Source organism: Ailuropoda melanoleuca, chromosome 8 (genome assembly GCF_002007445.2).
Source record: "Ailuropoda melanoleuca isolate Jingjing chromosome 8, ASM200744v2, whole genome shotgun sequence".
NCBI classification, from domain to species: domain Eukaryota; kingdom Metazoa; phylum Chordata; class Mammalia; order Carnivora; family Ursidae; genus Ailuropoda; species Ailuropoda melanoleuca.
The window spans coordinates 92,601,594-92,626,351 of record NC_048225.1 but is presented as its reverse complement, the minus strand read 5'-3'; the positions used below and the strand labels follow the sequence as shown (position 1 = coordinate 92,626,351).

Here is a 24,758-nt window from a genome sequence, read left to right as displayed (position 1 = left end):
TGTGCCAGTCACAGAAGCTACAAGGAGGGAAAATTACTGTCTTCGCAGACCTACTGTCTAGTGGGAACCACCTCAGATCCTGTCTGGAAGTAGGCATGGTGAACACAGGAATCGAACAGGTAACAAGTACCGCAGCTGGAATGATAGGATAAGATTGTTACATACAAATAAGGCAAATCACTTTTCACTAATTAAAAGAGCAAAGATAAGGGGTCCATGGGTGGCTCAGTTGGTTAAGCGTCTGCCTTCAGCTCAGGTCATGATCCTGGGGTCCTGGGATCCAGCCCCTCTTCAGCCCTGTTCAGCAGGGAGTCTGCTTCTCCCTCCTCCTACACTTGCACTCTCTCTGTCTCTCTTTCTCTCCCTCTTGAATAAATAAACAAAATATTTAAAAAAGAGCAAAGATTAAAACAGACAATAAAAAAATAAATAATAAAATAAAAATAAAAATCAGAGATAATATGCAGTCTTGGCGGTAGTGTGGTGAAGTGAGTACTATCACCTGCTATTCGTGGAAGGGTAAATCAGTACATATTTTCTGGAGGGCAACTTGGCACCATATATCAAGACTTTAAAAAATATTCCGACTCTTTTGACCCACTGGTTCTATTTCTAGTAATTTATGTTAAGGAAATAATCAGAGGCATGGACACTTATGTACAAGGATATTAATAGCTGTGTTATTTTCAATGGAAAAAAATAAAAACAGTCTGAATGTTGAACAATAGGGAATCCGTTAAGTAACTTATGATTCATCTGTACAATAGACATTCTACAGCCATGAAAACCCATATTTTTCTCAGAATTTCAGCATCACGGGAAATTTCTCATGGCATAACATTAAGTGAAAAAGCACACAAAACTATATAGGTGTCATCACCCACATTTTGTGGTTGTGAAAGGAGATACACCCAAGATGTTAGCAGTGCTGGAATTATAGTCTTATTTCCTTCCTTATCATTTCCTTTATTTTAAATGTTTTCTGTATGTATTATTTTATAGTTAGAAAATGGTTTTAAATTTTTAACGAAAGCCATTTGGTAGGACAAGGCAGTTTACGCTAAAAGCAAGACACGCAAGCGGCTGTAAAGTCACATTCGCACAGAATGGCCACAAATTGCACCCATTCTTGGTTTTCATGCCACAGAGCTAGAGCCTCGTCCTCTACAAACTTGGTAGGGTTTGGGAGGGGAGTGCATGATGAGCAAAACAAAGAGGGGGGCTTGAGAGACTGTCCATGAAACATTTGTCATATGCAAAGGTTTCATGGACAGTTTGTGGGTAGAGCGACTCAGAGGCCGTGACAGTTAGCATCCCATACCCTGGGCCCCCGTGCCCCCTTTTCTTTTGTCTTCTCTTCTTTTCTTTTTCTTTTCTTTTCTCTCTCTCTCTTTTTTTTTTAAAGATTTTATTTATTTGACAGAGAGAGAGAGACAGCCAGCGAGAGAGGGAACACAAGCAGGGGGAGTGGGAGAGGAAGAAGCAGGCTCCCAGCGGAGGAGCCTTGTGTGGGGCTCGATCCCAGGACTCTGGGATCACGCCCTGAGCCAAAGGCAGACGCTTAACGACTGAGCCACCCAGGCACCCCTCTTTTCTTTTCTCTCTTGACCCCTATTGAAGAAAAGGCCGGAACAACCAAAGTCTTGAGAGGGTTTGCAAGGCAAGGAGAAAAGACTCTCTCACTCACACCAGCAAGTTGCGGATCATCACTTCTGTCTCCAGGAGTCCGTAATGACCCTTCAGGAATATCCAACCTGCCGCAGGCACGATGGGTCAACAGTGTCTCAGTTCTTTTGACCTGATGGCGGAGGGAGACCGGGGATTGCAGAGCAGAGAAGAAGGAGCAGGCTCAGATGTTAGATATAGCAGGAGGTCAACCCGATAATTACAGACGCTTCAAGCAGATGATCAGTGGACATTTGACACGCAAGAAGTAGCTTCCACATGTACCCCTTTGGCTCCCAGTTCATTAAGCACCTTCACATTCCTTATTTTATTGGATCCTAACCACAACCCTGTGAGAGAGGCGCTAGTGTCCTCGTTCTGCAGATGAGATCACTGGGGCTCAACAAGATGAAAGGATTTGCCCAAGGTCTCCCTCGGTTAATAAGCGCTGGAGCTGGAACCGGGAACTTCGGATTCCTCTTTCTTTTTGGACACACTAAGTTGTGAGGGACATTCTCATACAAGAACCCACAAGTCTTACTGAAGAGTGAGAAGAAAAAGGAACGTGTATTTACTAAAAGATGGTGCATTTGATCTTAACTAATATTTCCCCTTTCAAAGTTATTTTTCATTTCTCAGGCTCTGTCATCAATGCCAAGGAGACACACCACAGACAGGGCCAAGGCATGGCCTCGGGGCCTTGATGCCATGTTTGTGCTGTGTGTGTTGTTCGGGCGTAGCTGCAGAGCCTGGGCTTAGGGGGAGATCCCGGCGATGGCCCCGTTTGCCAAAGGCAGTGCTGGGGGATGGGCCATGTGGCTCGTGTGCCCTGGACCCAGCACTGCTTCTACGCGGAGGAGTCTCTGGACCAGCTACCATCTTGGAAAGACACCCTGGGTTCAAGTTGGCGCCCCTCCAGATGGCACTTCATTAGAGGAAAAGCACAGTGAAGGCCCCACATTGGGCACACCTGTTCATCGAGCTCCATCTCAGGTCCTGCCCTCCCACTGCGCTTGGGACATGCACAGACATGAAACGCCTGGGGCTACTTTTGGCCTACTGCTGTATGTTTTCCCATGTAATTCTCAGTTCCCCCCTATGGAGTGACTGTCTCCATTTTATAATTAAGGATTTGTGGAATCGTGGAGGTCAAGCAACTTACTCAAGGAACCATGGCTCCTAAGTGGCCCAGGTAGGACTTGAGCCCAGCTCCTTCTGGCAATAGAAGCCAGGCACATCTCAGCGCACCACCCAGCCTCCTCAAGCTATGGGAGCTTTCAACGCCTCAGCTCACCGTGATCTATCCAAGGAGATTCGACCAACTTGACTGTTTACAAACTACACTACGATTGTCGAGGGGCTAAGTGTGCAGGAAGAAGCATTTGTAGAGGATGCATGAGACAGAAGATGGCTTCTTTTTTTTTAGTCAAGCAGATCTGAAATTGCCCCTTTTTCTAGAAAAACTTCCTGGCCCTGCCTGAATCTGCTTAGCTTGAGAACACCTTACCTCCCTCCTTCCCTTTCTTACCTCCAAATGATTTTCCCCTGAGGCGTTGATGGTCAGTCGCAGAAGCATTTCAGACCAGCCACATGGCAACTGCCTGTGTGTGTGTGCATGGGGGAACCTGTCACAGGATTTGGGTCCACAGAAGGCAGGGGCCTGGGCTGTGGGTAAGGCAGTGAATCCCAAATCAGTTCTGAACCATCTGCACCTCCCCCTCTCTCCCTGCCAATCACCTCTTCACGGAGAACACCTGAATCATCTTCTCAGCCTTCGGGAAGTTCACATCTTGACCAAAACAATAGCCGAGTCTCTCCTCAGGAGATTTTCAGCCTTGGGTTAAAAAAAAAAAAAAAAAAAAAAAAAAAAAGTTCTTTTCATAGAGTTTTCTCCTTCTGAGCTGCTCTATAACCAGCTCTTTGGACTTTCGACTAGAATCATCTGTCTTCTCCCACACATACGCCCTCTGTGCGCTGTGCCCAGTCCTCAGCCTTCCTGTCGGTGATCCGGGGCCTGGCTGAGGTCCACGAAGATCACGCATAAGGCAGAAAGTGGAGGCCTGACTCCATCGCTACCTTTCCTGTTGCTTCGCATTTGTACATTTTGATGCGTGTTTATCCCGTCTTCTCCAGTAAGCTGGAATGGCGGATGGGAGGGATGGGAGGAACGCAAAGCACCTCTGCGGCCTGCTCCTAGATGCCTCCTGGGTCTTTGGCATTGAACCCAGGACCCTCCCCCGCTGCCACAGCAGTTCCTAGGGGGAAACGCCTCTTCTTCCTCATATCTTGGCCTCCAAAACCCAAGCAAGGCTCTCACTCCAAATTCAGCGTTCAGCGTTGCTGACCAGAGAGGCAGAATCTTCTAGCTCTAATCACCCTCCAGGGACCTCTCCGGTTAGCCCATAGAACTGCAGGCACGGACACGGCTGCTTGACTCGCTTTTGCAGTGCCAAGGAATGGCAGGCATGACTGCTCTGAGGGGGTACAAGTCGCTCGTCCTCCCCTGGGCCCCGCTCCTCTGCCGCCATCACCGCCCTCCCCCCACCCTCCCCGGACTATGCTGCCTCTGTTCCTGGGAGCAGGGGAGTGGGCCTCCCGTCTGGAGGCTCTACTATATCCTTTCCTGGGCAAGTCTTGCCCCCACACGTCCCAGCCTGGGAGTCTCAGCAGTGCGTTGGTGCTCACTGATGGCTTGGGTTGGCTACGGTACTGACGCCCCAAAGAGGATTAACGAGCTTCCCGGGCCTGTTGGTTGACTCTGCCTTGGGAAGCCGTCCAATCCAGAGCTGGGTCTATCCCCACAACACAGCATGCTTTCCTATGACTCAGAGCTTGCAAATGCTGAAAATACTACCACCGTGTTCTGCAGGATGACAAATTCTCCCAAATGCTATCACCACGGACTTCCTTCCATGGCAGCTTCACAGCCAGTCTGCAAGGCAGTGTAAGCCCTAAGTCTCTGGGCGTCAGGTGAGTCCGATTTTTTTGTTAGTTCTCAATTATTCCTGCTAGGGAACCGACAGTGGTGTGGATAATCCAAAGAGACAGATTATCTAGACATAATTTAAATAATTTACATCTCTCTCTGGAGTGTGTTAGGTGATTTATTTGTTTTAGGCAGAGCTTTTACCTTCCTAATGATACTTAATTTAGGGTAATGAGAGAAAGAAATGGCATGCCGTCATCCCAGATGAGTTAGTAGGCAGCCCTGGAGGAGCAGGAGAAAGGGGAGTCCGTGGGGCCAGGTTATGAAGCAATGTGCTCAACATTCACCATGGCCAGTGGAACCTCCCCCCCCCCACTCACTTCCTACCCGGGCTGTTACGTGGGCTCACTGTTTTTGCTCCCAGGGGTATGTTCGCATGTCTTGCCATCTTCCCATGGTCCCGTCAGTGTAGAAAGGCCTGCCATCTTGGAAGCCACAGAGGAGCAAATCAGGGAGGGAAAGAAGTGCTTCTTATGTCCAGGAAGTTGGGAGCTGTACCTCAAAATAAAAAAGGGGAGGCCGGAAGTATGGGAAGATACCTCATCCAGTAAGTATGGGAAGATACCCTTGAGAGAGCGAGCGAGTGAGAGAGAGAGAGCAGGCTCTGGAGCTCATGGAGGGCCAACTCCCAAGCGCCTTATCTAGGATATCAGAACTCATAGCCCTGAACCCCAGGACACAAAAAGACTCCAGGGAGCAGAGAGGGGGACAAGGTAGGCAGATAGAGTGGGAACTATACAGGACTCTGACTCAGAAGGACAGGGTTGCCTCCTGTTGGCTACGGGATCTTAGGCAAGTTGTTAACCACTCAGACCCTCCGTGTGCTCATCTGAAGAAATGAGAGCAACAACAATAATCAGAGTTACAGCTTACAGATGAGAGGCAGTTAAATAATAATGTTTATGAAAGTATTTTGAAAGCTGTAAAGTTCTGTGCAAATTTCAGTTATTACCATATCTCTGACTTGCTCAGTGAGACCCATCCCAGAACCTGGGCACCTCAAGGGCCATGCTACGTTAAAGTTTTAAGGACTGTGTGTTCAGCACGTAAGGGGCGTATCCAGGTGTGTATAACAGTCCTCCCTTAGTCACGGGGGGTTTGTTCCAAGACCCCCAAGGGATGCCTGCAACCACGGATAGTACCAAACCCTGTATGTACTGTGTTTCTTTCCTACACACACCTACCTATAATGACGTTTATAAATTAGGCATGGAAAGAGATGGACCATAACTAATAATAAAGCAGAACAATTATAACAATACGTCGTAATGAAAGTTATATGGATGCGATCTTCCTCTCAGAATCTCCCATTGTATTGTGCTCACCCTCTTCGTGACGATGTGAAATGAAAAAATGCCTTGCGATGAGATGACTTGAGGGGACTGACACAGACATTGCGATTAGGCTACTACTAACCTTCTGATGACACATCAGAAGGAGGATCGCCTGCTCCAGGGCCACGGTTGGCAAGGGGTGACTGAAGCTGTGGAGAGCAAAACCATGGATAAGGGGGGACTACTGTCCTTAAACACTGCTGTTCTCACTCTGACGTAGGTAGAGATAGCACAAGAATCCAGCCTTCCTGCACGTAGTCTTTTCTCAGTTTCCTGACATTTGGATGAATTTGTTAATGATTCTAGATCTCGGCCTCTTCAGAAATGCTTGGCAGTAGAATTACCACCTACTTTGGAAGCCAGGTTGGAATCTGCCCAGACTCTCAATATGAGGATACTTCTAAACACTCTGCGTGGGGTCCTTTGTCCAAGATTTTTTCTTCAAAAGATGGGGAGGTGGTGGAGACATGGGGGAGTGGGCAAGAGGAGCAGGGGGCGTGGGGGTGGGGGGAGTGATAGCCACTGCTGGTCTTAAGCTTTCCCATGGACTGTTATCTTTTCCCATAGAGGAGAGAGAAAAAAGAATCATGACTGAAAGGTCAGGATGCCCTGACTTTTCTTTCCCTGGTCTGAACCCTCATTCCCATCTCTCATCTTATCCCAGTCTTTCTTCTGACCATCGGTCCCACCCCCCGGGCTTTAGTGTTTCTATTCTCTTGTCCTCTTATCTTAAAGCCACAGGGTCTCTGGGATCAAATGGCAGACTGCCTCAGAGGAAAATAAGATATGTGCTCTGGGACCAGCGAGGTAACCGTAGGCTCTCATTGTTGCTGAGAACAGGGGGTAAAAAGTTCACCTGGATGTTGTCAAATGAGCCACTCTCATTTAGGTTAAATCTGGCTATTCCTAAATCTTCACAGACTTGTGTTCCTTATCTGTCCAAAGCTGATGGAATCTTAATCCTCCTTCTACATGTGGTCATCAGCAACGATTAGTCCTTCACCTCAGGACCTTTCGGTATCCTTCAGCCACTTACCCCCCACCTCCCAGCACTTCCTACCCTTCATAGTAACAGCAAATTTCATATTGTCTTCAGTGAACATAGTGTTTCTACAAATAGAATTATTTTTTTTAAAGTTTATTTATTTCTATTAGTAATCTTTATACCCGATGTGGGACTCGAACCCATGACTCCAAGATCAAGAGTCACACGCTCTTCTGACTGAGCCAGCCAGGTGCCCCTCTACAAATAGAATTCTTAATTAGGATTTAGTAAGTCAGAAATTTTGAGAAGGTTCATTTCCTGTCATAGGTTGAGTCCCTAGGAGGAAAGCCTAATGTGCAGATTCTCGTGCAGGTGGCTTTCGCGGAGATTGCTCTAGAAGAGTCATGAAAGGAAGGAGAGGCTAGGGATAGGGGAAGAAGTTAAGCAGGAGTGTGGTTTCAGGAGAAATGTGCCCTTAAACTGGTCCTTCTGGGAGCTCTGGAGTATAAATCACAGTTTGTCCTGCATTCGGGCAAAGAGGTGGATGCTTTTGTATTTTGACAGCAGTTAGTCACTGGCTGGTAGGCTGTGGAGGGATGTCATTCCCAGGCATGCGGGGAGGTGGCTCCAGTGGGTCAAGGTGTGAGTTGTCGGCAACACCCGCGGGGGCTGGAGGAAGGACTCCTCTGACTGTAAAAGGGATCCCAGGGGTGCCAACAGCCTCTACTGCATACCCTTGGACTCTTTAATTCCAGTTCTGGAATTCTACCATATTGAAAGAATTCTAAGTAGAGAAAGAAAAAAGAGAAACAAAGATGTTTGCTGCAGTGTCATTTATGATAAAACATTTCAAAATGCAAAAAAACTGAGTTTCAACAGGACAGGAATAAGTAAGTTAATTATATAATGGATGCAATTAAGTAAGTGCATGGTATTCTTAAGTAAACTTGCATGGCATTCTTTGCCCCACAAAGCCTTGGCCCCTATCTCTCTTCCTGATTTTTATCTGGTACCACTCTTCCTCCTTGCTCACTATATTCTCACTGAACTGGTCTCCTCTCTGTTCTTCCAACACGCTGGGCTTGCTACTTTCCTAGGGCTCCTGCACCTGTGTCCCCTCTGCCTGGAACATGCTGTGCATGGCTGCCCCTAAATCAGTCAGGGCGTAGATTACATATCTCAGAAAGGAATTCCCTAAACACCCATCTTCAATAGACGTCCTTGTCACTCTCTAACATATTGCCCTGTTTTATAGCTCTTATCCACTCTGTGGTTTGCTCATTTATTTCTTATCTTTCACCTGTCTTCCCTCCACCAGAGAAAAACCTCTGTGAAAGTGGCAATCTTGCCTGTTTGGTTCACTGCTTTATTCAGAGCCTGGAGCATAGGAGTTACTCAACTGATAGCTGTTTGATAAGTAAATGGATATATGCACAGTTTAAAACCATGTTTACCAAAATTATACAATAAAATGGAAAAATGACCAACATCTACTGCTAAGTGAAAACATCATGATGTAATTGTCATATGTTATATCATTATATCCCCATGGAGAGAACTTCGGCTTCTGGCCATAATGGAGTAACGGGGACTCCAAGAATTTACTCTCTTAACTTAAACAGCTAAAAATCTGGACAAACTATGACTCAGTGGTTTCAGGCCTTGGATAATAGTCAGCACATGACTGTGGTCCCTTAGNAAAGGAAAAAAAAAAAAAAAAAAAAAACAACAAAGCAGGGTCAGTTCCACAATTGCTTCAGCTTTCTAGCTGGAGACAGTTTCCAGGCTGCAGTGTGGGGAGGTAGAAATCAAGCAGCCTGATGGTCTCACTGAATTGAGAGATTGGAGTTCAGGGAAGCCAAGATGGCTAGAGTTTGAGAGGCAGCATATGAGAGAGGACAGACCTACCCAGAGGGAGAGCTCCGAAGGAATGTAGAGTAAGTGTTTGGCTGAGGACTGATTCGTGCATGTGTGAGACGCTCCCACAGGATGCTGGTGGGAGGGGGGGTTAGAGAGGGGGCACAATAAGGGAAAGCAAGAGCCCCCCCCCCACTTTCCTGAAGCCCACAGACTCTGTTCTCCTTAGCTAGAGTGGAAAGACCTCATCAAACACACAGTGTCAGGGAGAGTCCTCAGGAGGGCATCGTCCTAGCGGTGGTGCTAAATTAGCTCTAAACTCGCTGTTGCCAGGATCCACCCTAACAAAGCTTAAAGCAAGCCTTGCAGGATCCAAACTGGCTCTAAGTTACTTAACTGCATGCCAGAACCAGCTGCACACTACTTCAAGGATTACAACCAAACCCAGTACCCAGCAATGAACAATTCACCAGGTCCTACAACCAAACGAAACTTGCCACACATGCATCAAAGTAGGAAAATACTATCCATAACCAAGAGAAAAATCGAATAGTAGAAACAGACCCAGAAATGGCAGAGATGAGGGAGTTAGCAGACAAGAACATTAACACAGCTGTTGTAAACATGCCCCACGTGCTGAGGAAGATAGAGGGAAACATAAACACAATGAGGGGAAAACGGAAGATGCAAAAAGGACCTAAATAAAATTTTTAGAGATGGAAGATGCACTATCTAAATGAAAAATATATGACTGGGATTAAAAACAAATCAGATAATAGAAGAGATCAATGAATTAAGGACATAACAATAGAAACAGTCCAAAGGAAAAAAGGCTGGGCCAAAAAAAAAAAAGAGCTTCAGGTACCTGTGAGTCAGTATCAAGCAGTGTAACATACCTGTAATTTGAGTTCCAGGAGAGGAGAGGGAATAGAAAAAGCTTTTGAAGAAATAATAGCTGAAAATTTCCCCAAGTTGATGAAAACTATAAACTCACAAGCAGCTCAATAAATTCCAAGCCATGTAAACATAGGAAAACTGTATCAAGACACACCATAATCCAATTGCTAAAAGCTAGTGATAAAAATTCAGCTTAAGGGGCGCCTGGGTGGCACAGCGGTTAAGCGTCTGCCTTCGGCTCAGGGCGTGATCCCGGCGTTCTGGGATCGAGCCCCACATCAGGCTCTTCTGCTATGAGCCTGCTTCTTCCTCTCCCACTCCCCCTGCTTGTGTTCCCTCTCTCGCTGGCTGTCTCTGTCTCTGTCAAATAAATAAAAAATCTTTAAAAAAAAAATTTCAGCTTAAAAGTAGCCAGAGGAAAAAAAGAATGCACAAAGGAACAAAAGACAAGAACAATAGCATTCTTCTTGTCAGAAACTTTGCAAGTTAGAGACAGCAAAGCCTCTTTACGATGCTGAAAATAAAAACTATCAACCTAGAATTCTATACCTGATGAAAATATCTTTTCAGAAACAAAAGCAAAAATAAGTGCTCTTTCAGACAAAGCAAAGCCAAAAGAATTTGTTGCCAGAAGACTTGTACTGGAAGACATGCTAAAGAGAGTTCTTCAGGTGGAAGGTGATGGAATTTGGATCTACACAAAGGAATAAGTGCACCAGAAATGCCAAATAGTAGGACAACTATAAAAGAAAATTATCCTGCTTTTAAATTTCTTTAAAATGTAATTGATTCATGTAAAAATAATTACAATGTATGTTGGGGTTTATATCCTATGTTGGAGTGGAATGTATGACGACAAAAGATAGGAGGGAAGAAATGGAAATAAACTGTTGTAAGTTGCTTTCACTATATGTGAAGTGATATAAAATTATAAGATTATTTGAAGGTACACTGTGATAAGATGTATGTTGTAAACCATAGAGGGAAACCACCAGAAAAAAAAATTAAGAGCTATAGCTAATAATCCAATAGCAGAAATAAAACGGAATCATTTAAAAAAAATCAAAAGAAGACAAAGAGGAGAAAAGAAACAAAGAACAGACGGGACATGTAGAAAACAATAGATTGAACTTTTCAACCAACACAGGTGAATAATATGTCTCCCGACCTCCTGATTTGGAGGAGGGAAAGCCGCTTGGTTCAGCTAGGGCCAAACTTCAGGCTCTCAAATGGAAAAGGAGTTATGGTGTGAATCATGGCTATACCAGACACCCTTCCAAGACAACCTTTCTGAACACCATCCTAAAGGACACCACTAAGAAAAACAACCTTGGACCTTCGTTTGTCATCCAGAAAAGTCTGTCCATCCGCCAGCCCATCAGGCATATAGCTGCAGTGAGCACCGCTTGTATAGAGAGAATAGCCAGCATACCAGGATAGACCAAGAAGGTCCCAAATCACACCTGTGCAGAAGGATCTGCCCCAACAAAATTTCCTCATGTGTCAGTCTTCTACCTTCACAGGCACTAGAGGGATAGGGTCTTCTGAGACCGCCATGAAAATGAATAGTGAATGGAGGGGAGGGCCCAATGTCATTTGCATGTTAGCATGGATTAGTTAATTAGATTGATTAGATTATACCTTGAAACTACCAATCCTAGGAGAAAGAACTCTTTGACCAGTAAGTTTTCCGTGTTGCCATGAAGCCAGCAATTGTGGGCAAGAAGGTTGCAGCAGGAAGAGGAAATTATACCCTGAAGACCAAAACTCCTGTTTCAATTTGCCCTTGGGGCTAGTCCTGTTGAGTCTTTATGGTAGTGGTGTGGTGGTTCTTAGTCTTTTTCAGCTGGAGGCCTGTCTTTGACTACTAGCATTTGGAGTGAAATATTTGGGAAAAAAATATTATTAAGACTCAATATGACACCAAAGTCAGCAGTGATTTTACCTTTGGTCATTGCTAGAGCATAACAAGCCCTCACAGCTTCTCCAGCAACCACAGACAGAGCACTCATTCTTGACACTTTGGTCCCTTTACATCATCATGTCACTGGTTGAAAAGAGCCTGTTTATTGCCATCTCTCACATAATCCCAAGATGAAGTTCTCATATGTTCCAGTCAATACCATAGATTGTTTTGGGTTTTGGTTTTTCTTGGAGAAGGGTGGGAGGGTAGTTTCTGGCTCCATGTTATATGGTTCCTCTTTCTAAAAGAAAAGTTTGCATCCCTCTCCGTACCCCGTCCACGATCTGCTTGACTCAGCATTCTGACGTATGCTGAATCCTCAGCTGTAGCAAAAAATTAACTTTAGGCATTAACCAACATTTGGCAGCGCCCCATGAAAATATCAAGAGGAGCAGAGAGAGTAAATAGGAAACAGGGTTCCAGCCCCAGGAAGTTCAACTTGATCCAGGCGAGGCTATACACCTGCCACATCCAAGGCCGCAAGCCTGGATAGGTCACATGAGGTGGGCTTCTGTCACCAGCAGGAGCACTTCAGCCTTGAGCCATATCACCGGGCTGGGGCAGAGCCAGTTACAAGTACGGAAACCATCTGTGTACGTCAGAGATATGTTTTCTCTTTTTTCCCCTCTGGGAAGATGTTCTTGGGAATTCTTTGCCAGGAAATTGGTCACTTCCTGCCCCAATGATGAGATTTCCGAAAGGCATAAATAGCTTCTCTTGCTGCATGGAATTGGCCGACGATGCCTCCACATTACAGAAGGCAGGCCTCAGGGAGGGTGCTTTCCAGCATCAGGAAAGGTGAGAGCCTCAAGACCGTGTGAGCAGGAGGCAGCAGCTGCAGGACCAGCAGTGTGGGCTTGAGGGCTGAGGGCAAAGAGCAAAAAGACCTGGAGAAGTGGCTAGTCTGCTGGAGAAAGTGCCAGAAGAAATGCTTTGAGAGTGTGGGGAAGCAGATGAGAAGAATAAAGGATGAGGAAGAGTAAGAAAATGCATTGGTAAAGAAGGGTGTCAGAAGACACAATGGAAGTCCTAACAGGCATGTCAGGAATTAGTCAGTGAGTGCCACAGGGGGAGCCACACGCAGGAAGGGCTCGAGTGTGCAAGAAGGTCAAGAAAACAACAACTGCTAGAACTGAAAGCTGTGGTGCTCACCTGTTGTGACACCTGGTCATCCTAGACAGAAGAACTTCCCAGGTGTGGGCTTGATGCTACATTCAAATCTGTATTATGCATACATTATTTTTGTGTACCCTAAATGTGTACTAAGTTCCATTGGTAGCTTATCCATGGCAATGATTAGATTATTATAAAATACATCCTGTTTCCCTAAAGGTATCAGTCTGCCCAGGCAAGAGGGACCCCTGCCTCGGGTCTATGCTTTAGAGCTCTCCTATTCAAGGTACGGTCCTGTACCGGGAGGATTGGCATCCCCTAGGAGTTTTTATTTATTTATTTATTTATTTTATTTTTTTAAAGATTTTATTTATTTATTTGGCAGAGAGAGAGAGAGACAGCCAGCGAGAGAGGGAACACAAGCAGGAGGAGTGGGAAAGGAAGAAGCAGGCTCCCAGCAGAGCAGGGAGCCCGATGTGGGGCTCGATCCGAGAATGCTGGGATCACACCCTGAGCCGAAGGCAGATGCTTAACGACTGAGCCACCCAGGTGCCCCACCCCTAGGAGTTTTTAGAAATGCAGACTCTCAGGCCCTGCCCAGACCTACTAAATAAGATCCCAGGTGATGCCCATGCACGTTCATGTCTGAGAAACATGCTTCCTCCAGTTGCATCTCTCTTCACTAAATAAGGAGTCCTCAGGGCCAAGGAGATAGGACCACCCAGAGCCCGCCTCCCCTTTTAGACCATGCTCCAGGTAATTGCTATACCAGAATCCTTTGCACAAATTGCCCTGCCTGATCCTGACTCCAGGGAGTGTGTGTGACTTTCCCCAGGCCCTTCCTCCTGGGGCCCACCTCCCTGCCAGGGTGAGATCACCTGAAAGGTGGCCTTGGAGCAGCTGATTGCTGGGTTTGGGTTGGAGGCTGGAGTATGCACAGGCTTACACCTGAGGTGCCTGAGAGCAAGCCAGGAACAGGAGGAGAAGCAGGGACAGATGGGATGGTGGGGGGAGACAGGAGTCATCATTCCCTGGGCCACCCCCGTCCGATGCAGAACTCTAAGGAGTTCAAGCATTCTGAATTTGAAATTGTCTTTCCACGTCATTATAAAGGTATCTTTGTCAAGGTAGGAGAATAAAACATACTTTACTTAAAAGTTTATTCTCTCGATTCGTAACTTAAATATTTAGATATATGTATTTGGGATTCATGTGTGCTTTTGCCTGCGTGTCACAAATGTTTTTGTTGTACCTGAAATACACAAAGCAAGGAAAAGCCAAATGACCATCCTCACAATAACTGGTCCCCAGGCAGGATAGGACTGTCCCTGAATGGATCTGCTTGTAGCCCACCTACCTAGTTGGTGATAAAGAGAGGAAATATGCTTCAGAAGCTGAAAAAGAGTGTTATAGAGCAAAATATGGGTTCTTGAAGGTAGAGCAAAAACAGAACAAGAACCAACCATCAACAGAAGTATAAGTAGAGAATCCTTTAGCCCAGAGGAAAAGGAGATTATTTCAGCCAGGGATGTTTCTAACATGAAAGCTGGAACTTCTGAGATGAAGGGGTTTTTAGAAGGAACAATTTTGGTGGAAACAAGGTGCACAAGGGCAACCTGTAGCTCAGTCTGGCTGGAGGACTGAATGTAGATGGAAAGTTCCAAGGGCCAAGTCTGCAGCAATGGGAGGAACCAGACTATGGAAGCTCTTTATTGAGAAGATCAACATTTCTCAAACTGCCCTGCAGCCATCTGCATGCCTTGAGAGCTTGCTAGGATGTGACCAATATTTTTCTTATAAAATTTCTTTAAATATATATATATATATATATATATATGATATTCTGTAGGACAACTATGAATCTACGTGTGAAAAAAGTTAATTTAGACACCGACCTTAAACTTTCCACAAAAATATCATAAAACTAAAAGTAAAACTCAAAACTGTAATACCCCTAGAGGATAACATAAGGGAAAACCTGGATGACCTTGGGTATTTCGATGGCTTTTTAAATGCAACACCAAAGGCACAACTGATGAAAGAAATAACTGAGGAGCTGGACTTCATCGCAATTAAAAACTTCTGCAAGAGACAGTGTCAAGAGGATAAGACAAGCCACAGACTGGGAGAAAATACTTGCAGAAGACACATCTGATCAAGGACTGTTTTCCACAATACACAAAGAGAAACTCAACAATAAGAAAACAAACAACCCAATTTTTAAACTGAGTAAAAAATGTGAGCGTGCACTTCACTAAAGAAGGTGACAAGTAAGCATACGTAAAGATGTGCAGCATCATAGGTCAGTAGAGAATTATGAATTTGTCACTTTGGGAGACAGTTTGGCAATTTCTTAAAAACTAAATATACTCTTACCATATGATCCAGCCATTGCACTCCTTGGCATTTATCCAAATGAATTGAAAATTTATATCCACACAAAAACCTGCACACAGATGCTCATGGCAACTTTATTCATAATTTCCAAAACTTGGAAGCAACCAAGATGTCCTTCAGCAGGTGAATGGATGAATAAACTGTGGTCCATCAGACAATGGAATATGATTCAGCACTGAAAAGAAATGAGCTATCAAGCCATAAAAAGACATTTAAAAATCTTAAATGCATAAGTGAAAGGAGTCAATTTGGAGGCTACATACTGTACGATTCCAGTTATATGACATTCTGGAAAAGGCAAAACTATGGAGACAGGAGAAAGATTGGTGGTTGCCAGGGTTTGGGGGGAAAGGGATAAATAGAGCAAGGGAATTTTTAGGACAGTGAAAATACTCTGTATAGGTCTACAATAGTGGATATAGGTCATTATACATTTGTCAAAACCCATAGGGTGTACAACACCAAGAATGAACCCCAATATAAAGTAGGGACTTTGGGTGCTAATGATGTGACACCGTAGCACTCTGCTGCAGAATATTGATAGTGCAGAGACTGTGCATATGCGGGGTAAGGGGTTTGTGGGAACTCTCTGCAACTTTCTGCTCAATTTTGCTATAAATCTGAAAGTCCTTTAAAAAATAATGTCAGAGGAAGAGGATGAGAAGAAGGAGAAATAGAGAAGCAGGAGGAAGAAGAAGAGGAAGAAGACCAAAGATGTGAATAAATAAATAAGTGGGGGGAGAGAGACAAGTCTCCTGTGCAGAAGAATTCCAAATAATTTATGTAGGCACACCCCACTCTCAAGGAGGGCAAGCATAACTCCCTACTCCTTCAGTGTGGGCTGTGCATAGTGACTTTCCTCCAGTGAGTAGAGTATGGAAAGGGGCAGAGGGAGTAACTTTACAGTGGAGAAATCTGACAAGCGACCTCATGTGATCAAGGTCAGCATCAACAGAGATGAAGTCATGTTGTTAGTATGTACCCTTGATATAATGTGGCGAAAATGGTACTTTACCTCTGTGGTCCTTCTCCTGAAAACCTATAACCCTCCTAATCATGAGAAAAACATCTGGCAAATCTCAAAAGAGGAGCATTCTACAAAATACCTGACCCTTATGCCTCAAAACTGTGAAGGTCATCAAAAACAGGAAAGTCTAGAAAACTGTCATAACCAAGAGGAGCCTCAGGACATGACAAGTAAATGTAATGTGGCATCCTAGAGAGATCCTGGTATGCAAAAAGGACATTTGATAAAAACTAAGAAACTCTGAATGAAGAATAGATATTAGTTAATACTAAGGTGTCAATATTGGTTCAGTAATTGTAACAAAGGTACCCTACTAGTGTGATATGGTAACAATAGGAGAAACTGAGCACGGGGTACACTGGAACTCTCAGTAATATCTTTGCAATTTTTATGTCAATCTAGAAGTGTTCTAAAAGTAAATGTTCATGTTTTTAAAGATATTGAACGTATTTGAATGGTTTTTTTACCCTACGATGTCCGCTTGCCTTTAGAAATGGTGTGTCCAAGCAAGCCCTATGGGCAGGCAAGGCATTACATGCCTGCACTCAGTGGGAGCTTAGGGGAGGTAGACACGCTCACCAATCAACAATCATCTCCAGTGAGGCATCTTGTGTAGTATTTCAGTATTCATTGTAATGCTAGTTAGCGTTCATTGTGGCCTAAACATTTACACACCCATTCCCTACAATCCTGGGCTGAGCAGAAGGAGCATGTGGTACAGCGGTTGTCTTAGTCTTCTTGGGCCGCAGTAACAAGTACCATCAACTAGTGCCTTCTACAACACAAATTCATTTCCCATAGCTCTGGAGCTGGAAGTCCAAGATCAAGGTGCTGGCGAGGGTGGTTTCATTCTGAGGCCTCTTTTCTTGGCTTGTAGTCGGCCTCCATCTTACTGTGTACTTACGTGACCTCTTCTTTGTGCACACAAAGAAGAGAGAGACAGACAGAAAAAGACAGATAGAGACAGAGACAGTTCTCTTACGTCTTCTTTTAATAAGGGTGCCAATCCCATCATGGTGACCCAGCTCTCATGACTTCATCTAAACCTTTGCCTCCCAAAGACTCCATCTCCAAATACCATCACATTGGGGTTGGAGCTTCAACATACAAATTTTGGGGATGGTGGACACAGTCATTTAGTCCTCAACAGTGGCTAGGGCCCATACAGGCTTTAGAGTCAAACCACCTTGATTCAAATCCTGACATGATCTGAGACCTTGAAAAATTTACTCCATGCCAGTCTGTGCCTCTGTTCCCTCATCTGTAAAATGGGAGACATTAACAATACCTACCTTGCAAGTTGCTTTAAGGATAAATGTCAGTATATATAAGATTTATTTATTTATTTTAGAGAGAGAGGGAGAGCGCAAAGGGGGGGGGGGGGGGCACAGGGAGAGGGAGACAAGCAGACTCTGCGCTGAGAGCGGTGACCATCACAGGGTTTGATCCCAGGACCCTGAGATCACAACCTGAGCCAAAACCAACAGTCAGACGCCTAACCGACTGTACCACCCAGGCACCCCAGGGTCAGTATATATAAAGTGCTTAGAACAGTGTTGGCATGTGAGTATCAGCAAAAGCTGGCTATTATTATTATGATGTCATTCAGGAGCTCCTACTGGTATTTTTCTCAATAATTCATGTATAAAAAGTGTTCCAAAGTCAGATATGTTTGAGAGATGCTGCAACAATGGGGAAGCATTTTAAAGAGTGCCTTGAGCAGGGAGGGTTCTTCAACTTTCTCTGCAGATGTGCCCATCAAAGACACCGGTCCGAGTGACCATTTCCTTCCTTTGTTCCTTACCTCATTTGTCTGGCTGGAATTTTATGTTCTTGGCACGTTCTGACTTTTAACTTAGGGGGAAAAGAATGAAGTCACATATTCAACTGTGTAATATTATTGTTCTCGGTTCCACCTCATTTTCTTTTTCAGAGGCAGAAAATTATAAATAAAAACAGACATCTCATGAATCTAGCACTTAGTTATGCATTCACTCCCATTGGAATTTCAAGCACAATTTCATTTCCTAACAAATGCCTAACTTTATATCATAGTTAATTTTAATGGTTATTCTCCCTCCTTACCTAACTTGTGGTATTGCAGGCTTACCGATTGCCCTTGCCCTTCAGTTAGGCTGAAAGAGCTTCACCCATCTTAATTGTAAAAATGCACGTAACGAAAAATTTACCACCTTAACCATTTAAGCATACAGTTCAGCCTGGACTGTATCTTTTTTTAAAAGAGTTTGTTTGTTTGTTTGTTTGTTTGTTTGTGAGAGAAAGAGAGTGAAAGCAAGGGAAGGAGCAGAGCGGAGGGAGAGGGAAAGAATTTCAAGCAGACTCTGAGCTGAGCACAGAGCCCAATGTAGGGCTCAATTCCAGGACCCTGAGATCACGACCTGAGCTGAAACCAAGAGGCAGACGCTTAACCAACGGAGCCACCCAGGTGCCCCCGCCCAGACTATATTTTTATTGTTAATGCTCGTTTTATGAACCTACCTACACTTAACTCGTGGACTGTATAAACACAAGGTAGACACAGTTTGTTAGTTTTGTTTGGTTTTGTTTTGTTTTAAGTCATCAGATGCCCAGTAACACCTCCAGAAGAAAGGTATGGAAGGTTTTTCTTTGTTTCATGGTTTTTTGTTTGTATGTTTGTTTGTTTCTTTCTTAATGGTCTAGCTCTGTTCAGCAGAAAAAGGTTTGGTTTTCTAAGAAAATCTTAGTAATCTGGATAATGGTAATTGCTATTATAAACCTCCCTAAATGGCTGATAATACTTTGTTTCCCTGATAACTTATCTCTTGAATAAAAAGATAAACATCTATTTTTTTTGGCCTTCTGGTGAGGGAAAAAGCAGGACAGATGAATGTGGTTCCTGTCTGGCCACGAAGAAGGGAACCAGGTGTGGAACCAGGTGTGGAGCCAGTGAAGTGCCGTGTCCCAGGGCATGCTGGGAAGGGGAAGCAGGCCGGCCCCAGGCCATGGCTGATAGAGAGCCTGTTGAGCTGGTCTCCTCTTGAGAGCTCTGTGCTCAGCTCAGCTAGACCCATCACTCACACTTCACCCAGGCTGTGAAGGGTCTACAGTCAGGTCAGGAAGATGAGGTGCACGTGTATAAATATAGTAAAAAGCACCTCAAGGCCATATTCAAGTGACAAACGAACAGTACAGAAAGTAAAGGCAGAAATTCTGTGGGTTGGAGGCTTTGAGAAAGCTTCTTAGGAGAAGTGGGGTTCCTGAGGCACCTTGAAAGACAGGTACGTTGTTGGAGAAATGGCCGACTAAGGACCTGCTGCTGGAGAAAAGTATCTAAACAAAGGAGAAGAGGGCAGGGAGCGTTGAGAAGATCTTTATCTCCCCAAACCATTTTACTATTAATTTTTGTCTTTTCCTGAACTTGGGTTGGTTGGATTGGCTTTTGCAAAAGCTGTGTTTTGTTTCCACCTCTCCTCAAATCCTTAAGGCAACCTCTAGCATTTACCTGTTGATATTTTTGTGGGCAAAAAAACAGATCTGTCTTTTGCCCTTTTGGGACACTGGCTTCCTGAGGGTAGAGGTCATGGTCATGATTTGTGATGTGTTTGGGGAAAAATACAAGGAGCTATTCTTTGCCTAAATCCAGCCATGTACCCAAGATTAGACTTCTCTCCTGGCAAGAGATGCCCGGGAGTAGTATTGAGAGGTGATCGTAACTTCAGACACTTCTGGGGTGCCTGTGACTAGCTAAGCTTGGGGAGGATTTCTTCCATTGCTGACTTTGAGCTTCTCCATACAGAGATCACATGTAGTTTCCACGACTGTGTTTATTCAACAGCAACACTGACCAGTCTGGCCTCAGAGTCAGGACTGGCTCGAGTCTGGACCCTGGAGGCATTGATCAACTTTGTGGTCTCTCCTGACCCTCTCGGGTCTCAGTCTGGTTACTCAACGGATCCTGGTCACGTGGGTCAGCCAAGAAGAAAGGGCTTCTGGGCAGAATGCCATTAGGAAGATTGTCCCTCAGGAAACAACATACCCTTTTATTGATGGTCTTTTCCTAATCCTCCATCAAATCAGATTTTGCTTTCTCACTACTGAGGTGAAAGAGACAAAAACTTGTGTTTAATATGCAAAAGCAGTAGCTCACATCCAAATTGCTATTATTCCTGCAAAAAGGCTTCTTTCAGGGCTTTAAAATCCTTTAGCTATTTACTTGCATTTCATGGGTTGCATTTACCTATTTTTTGGTTGCAAGTTTTATATAGCATAATCCCAAGGGAAGGGAAGCAGTTCTAGAGGACAATTTCTTTTCCTAGCCAGCCATCCCACTGAATGTTTATTTAAAAAAGAAGAAGGAGAAGGAGGAGAAAATTCTACCTGGATTTCATGTGAAGGAATTGTGTAACATTTTAATTAATGGTAGTTATATTTTATCTTATTTTTTATCTTATTTGCCAAGACAGATAAGAAAGTCATTGACACATGCAATTATAAAAGCACTATATGCCTTTAATTTCTTTTGGTTTCCTCCTCTGTAAAATGAAAGGTTTGCCCTGAATAGATTACTTTTAAGTTTCCTTCTAGGTTAATATTTATGATTCTACAGGAGGATATAATGCTGTTTTTGTTAGAAATTCAAGATGGTAACATCATTGGAAAAAAAAAAAACTAGCAGGAGAGATCAAACTTTGGCCTAGAGTAGACTGGTGACCACTACTTAAGGTCACCCAGCTTTAACAATGGTTGGCATTAGCATGGACAGGAGAAAAAGTTAGCAGTCCTTTCATGGAGTCCTTCCTCCAGGAGTTTAAAATTGGCCGGTAAGGGAAGCCTGGATGGCTCAGTTGGTTAAGTGTCTGACTCTTGATTTCAACTTGGGTCGTAGTCCCAGTGTCGTGGGATCGAGTCCCACTTCAGGTTCCATCCTCAATGCAGAGTCTGGTTGGATTTCTCTCTCTTCCTCTCCCTCTGCCCACCTCCTTCCACCCCCACCCTGAGCTTGCCCATGCCTGCATGTGCATGCGTAGGCGCTCTCTCTCTCTCTTTCTCTCTCTCTCTCTCTCTAAGTAAAATCTTAAAAAAAAAAAAAAACCAAAACAATTTACAGCCAAGGGTTGCAAACTCAAATGCCTCCTGGGTTTGGAGGCAGGCAATGAAAGTGTGTGAAGTGGTGGAGTGTGAGTCCAAGGGGAATGGTCAGAGCCCCAGTCAGTAGGACCACCTGATCCCTACCTAAGAGTATGTAAATAAATTCTGTAACACTGTGTTGGCCAAAACACACAAACAAATCTGTGGCTAGACGTGGCCCATAGGCGATTAGTTTCCCACTCTTAAATTGTCATTTAGCCAATCTCTTTATTTTTTAAGTAAAACCTGATGTCCAGAGAGGGGCAGTAATTTGGTGGAAGTCACACAGCTATTTAATGCTATAGGAAGGATGAGAAGCCAGGTTTGATTCCCAAGTCAGTGTTCTTCCATCTGATTATCCTCCAGCTTAGATCTGCTCCAACCAAGCAAGTCTACTGATGGTCCGAACAGAATGGATTGTGGTCTTGTTGCCCTTATCTGAGAATTTGTTCTAATAATATCTACTTCACAAAGGTAAAAGGAGATCTATGTTAAAGTCACTTTTTAAAAATGTTGGCCTGTTATTAGTCGTTATTAAGTCATGAACAGCACCACCCAACAGCCCCATAGGTAATTTTAAGTTGTCTAGTAGCCACATTAAAATAAGTAAAGCCAATATATCAAAAATATTATCATTTCAACTTGTAATAAAGATAAAAAATTATTGAGAAGTTTACATTTTTTTCATACAAATCTTCAAAATCTGGTATGTATTTTATACTTAGAGCACGTCTTAATTTGGACAATCACATTTCAAGTGCTCAATAGCTACTGTGGCTACCATATTGGACAGTGAAATTCTGGAAGTTTCCTTGTTGTTCCATTTGTACCCTTCTCACAGCCAACCAAAGAAGAGCAAAAGTCCCCAGAGGTTTGTCTGTTTCAAGCCTCTTATTGCTGGTTAATTAAATCTCTAAGCAATGACTGAGTCACTTGCAACTGCAGAAGACAATTTAAGAACGTGTCTCAAAGCCAAGAACATAGCTCCCCCCGTATAAGGAGGGGAGGGCAAGTCCTCTGGGCTAGATGCCTTGAAGGAGGAGGAGTCTGCATTGAATCAGGTGCTCCTGTGAGAGTGGAGAAGATAAGTCTCGGACAAGGGGAGAGGAAAGCAGAGAAGAGAAACAGGTCTGATTAGGGTCACTGTTTCCCTCCAGGCCGCTATAAAGGAGAGTCTGTTGTGCTCACTCCGTCCTCGCAACGGTCCATGACGCAAGTGCTATATTATTCCCATTTTATAGAGGAGGAAACGGAATCATAGAAAAGGTCATGGAACTAGTCATCAGCAGAGCTAGTGCTCAATCCCAAGTTCTTAACCATGAAGGCTATGCTTACGGTCTCCTCACACCATCTCCAAATATACATGGGTCACCCGAACGTTGATTGACATGTTTATAAGATGTGCCTGAGTGTTTGGTGTTTACATGTAATTTATTATTGTCTGCATGACTGAATGGTCTATTTTCAGACAAATTTTGATCTAAAACAGCGCACTGCTTCCTAATAAAAGTGGCAGTTTCTTAATTTTTCTCTTTGCTATTCCTTTTCCCTCAGCCACTGTTTCTGGGTGGCCTCTGTGGACTCGTGGGAGCAAAACTGTATGAGGAGACGACACACAGAGCAAAGAAGGAGGAGGTGAATGCCAGGAATCGGCAGGGCTGGCTATCAGTGGAGGGGCTGGAATGTCTATAACACCTGATTTGAAGTGGGAGAGGAGGAAAATATCAAAAATCTTCTTCGTCTGTTAATTTTCCCTAGTGTGATCTGTACTGTTAGAATGAACACCGATACCTGAAATCAGTGTCTATGATCCGTATGCGGCTTCTGCAGACATTATACTTGGTTATTTCTCAATGCAGATGGTCCTCGATTTAAGATGGTCGAACTTAGGATTTTTCAACCTTATGATGACGAGAAAGCAATAAGCATTCAGTAGAAATCATACTTGGAATTTTGATCTTTTCCCCAGGCTAGCAATATTCGGTATGATACTCTCGTGATGTTGACATCAGCCACAATCACGAGAGTAAACAACTGGTACACTTAGAACCCTCCCGTACCCACACAACCATGCTGTTATTCACTTTCACTACAGAATTCAATTACATGAGCTGTTCATCACTTTATTATAAAATAGGCTTTGTGTTAGATGATGTTGTCCAACTATAGGTTCATGGAAATGTTCTGGGCATGTTTAAGGTAGGCTAGACTAAGTGATGATGTCCAGTAGGTTAGGTATATATTAAATGCATTTTTGACTTACGACGTTTTCAACTTATGATGGGTTTATTGGGGTGTAACCCCATCCTAAGTCAAGGAAGGTCTGTATTCCCAGAGATGGTGGCCAGCACTGGTGTGAAGAAAGGAGCCATTCACAGAATCAGCCTGGGGGTGTCCTGAAGCAAAATGAGAATGATTTGGGTGTTATTTACAGCTTCAGACTCCACAGATGAAAGGCTATGAGGTGCTTTAGCAACAGAAAGATCCAGGGCACCCCCAGACTGGGTGCGGTCTGTGAATGGCTCATTTCTTTGGGCATCTTCATAGTGCTCTTTTCACCTCTCTGTTAGGTACTTATTGAAACCCCTGACGTATAATGGGCTTCTGATACTTTGAACCATGACACTGGGAACACACTAGCAAAATCACTTTATAAAGAATAACAGTTGTCATTTATATACTTCTTTTTTTTTTAAGATTTTATTTATTTATTCGACAGAGATAGAAACAGCCAGTGAGAGAGAGAACACAAGCAGGGGGAGTGGGAGAGGAAGAAGCAGGCTCATAGCAGAGGAGCCTGATGTGGGGCTCGATCCCACAACGCCGGGATCACGCCCTGAGCCGAAGGCAGACGCTTAACCGCTGTGCCACCCAGGCGCCCCTATATACTCCTTATATTTATATTTTTATATGCATAGGCTCCACACCCCACGTGGGGCTCAGACTCATGACCCTGAGATCACGACCTGAGCTGAGATCAAAAGTTAGACACTCAACCAACTGAGCCATCCAGTTGCCCCCATATACTTTTTGATAGAGCATTTTCATAAACGTTATTTGTGTGATTGTCACCTCTCTGATTATGAAGCAGGAAAGAAAAATCTTATTATATTTTCCTGGAAACAAGTAAGTAAACAAACTGAAGATCAGAGGGCTTAAGAAAATTGCCCAAGGGTCATGCAGTTAGTAAGTGGAAAGTCTGTCTCTTGAATTTAGGTTTCAGGTTCCAAATCCTAAGTGTTTCGCATTGCCTGGGGGAGAAGCTGGAGGTCATGGAAACCATGGTTTCAAGCTGGAAACCACCTCTTATTTGTCGCCTGCCCAGTTAAGCCAGAGATGGACAGAGCTACCAGAGATGGACAGAGCTACCTAGAGAAACCTTAACAGAGCTGCCCCTCTCTAAGCGAGTCTTGCTTCCAGTGCAG

At 44.1% G+C, this 24,758-nt stretch overlaps 1 long non-coding RNA gene across 1 annotated transcript; it reads left to right on the top strand.

The window, feature by feature from the left end:
* The first annotated feature begins 4,084 nt into the window (after positions 1-4,084).
* LOC117803435 lies at positions 4,085-23,963 on the top strand. Its single transcript, XR_004627298.1, has 3 exons — positions 4,085-4,635; positions 21,700-21,807; positions 22,888-23,963. It is a non-coding gene; the product is annotated as an uncharacterized LOC117803435 (long non-coding RNA).
* The last annotated feature ends 795 nt before the right edge of the window (positions 23,964-24,758 follow it).